The sequence below is a fragment of the Cryptomeria japonica genome, unplaced genomic scaffold, assembly GCF_030272615.1.
Source record: "Cryptomeria japonica unplaced genomic scaffold, Sugi_1.0 HiC_scaffold_129, whole genome shotgun sequence".
In the NCBI taxonomy this organism is placed as follows: domain Eukaryota; kingdom Viridiplantae; phylum Streptophyta; class Pinopsida; order Cupressales; family Cupressaceae; genus Cryptomeria; species Cryptomeria japonica.
In genome coordinates this window covers 5,794-6,676 of record NW_026728951.1, presented here as the reverse complement: position 1 = coordinate 6,676, position 883 = coordinate 5,794, and the positions used below count along the sequence as shown (strand labels likewise).

The window sequence follows — 883 nt, the reverse complement described above, 5'->3', positions numbered from 1 at the left end:
CATGCACCAAGGTGCACTCGGCCCACATGTGAGCGCAGGTCGTTGCGCCCGAGGTGGTGTGTGGGCACCGCGTTGCAGACGGGACACTGCACGCACACGACGCCCCCTCCAGGTGCACGCACGTAGGCCGGGCCGGGTGCACACCCGACGCCCTAGCAAGGTGCGCGCACCCGGGCAGGGCTCACACTTGGCGAACGGGGCGCACTTCGCGAGGGAGGGTGTGCACCTCGACGGGGGTGGGTGGCCGGGGTGGATTCGCACGTGGGTCGCGGTTTGCTAAGTACACACTGCGACAAGCTCATAACGGGTGCGATCATACCAGCGTTAGTGCACCGGATCCCATCAGAACTCTGCAGTTAAGCGCGCTTGGGCCGGAGTAGTACTGGGATGGGTGACCTCCCGGGAAGTCCCGGTGTTGCACCCTTTTTTAGTTTTTCGCCGGGCGTCGCAATGCTATTTGAATAAACCTTTTGCCCGTTTGCGTTCTCGTCGGGGCCGGGCCGGGCCGGGGTGCGCTGCCCGCACTACCGCGCGCGCGGGGGCGACACCGAGCGCGCACCCGAGGCGCCCCGAGCACACAGGCCACGGTGCAACCCGGGCGTTGTGCGCGCACCCCGGTGCGCCCGAGGTGCTGCGCGCGCACCCAGGTGAAATCGGTGTGCACCTCGGCCAGTGCGCGCTCGGTCGAGTCGCGCACGTTGGCCAAGGTGCACGGTGATGTTTCTTACTCTAAGGTTCCGCACCAGACGCCCGGGACAGGTGAGCGAAGCTGGGCGGGGCCGGGTGCGCGGCCGGGGCAGGTGCACGCAGCTGGAGAGAGCTTTGGAGCACACTTCGGAGCGCACCAATGATGCGCTCCATTCAAAAGTTTCCTGAAAAGGCA

At 66.4% G+C, this 883-nt stretch overlaps 1 non-coding gene across 1 annotated transcript; it reads left to right on the top strand.

Annotated features, from left to right (window-relative positions):
* The first annotated feature begins 305 nt into the window (after positions 1-305).
* Positions 306-424, top strand: LOC131866075 (5S ribosomal RNA). Its single transcript, XR_009364707.1, has one exon. It is a non-coding gene; the product is annotated as a 5S ribosomal RNA (ribosomal RNA).
* The last annotated feature ends 459 nt before the right edge of the window (positions 425-883 follow it).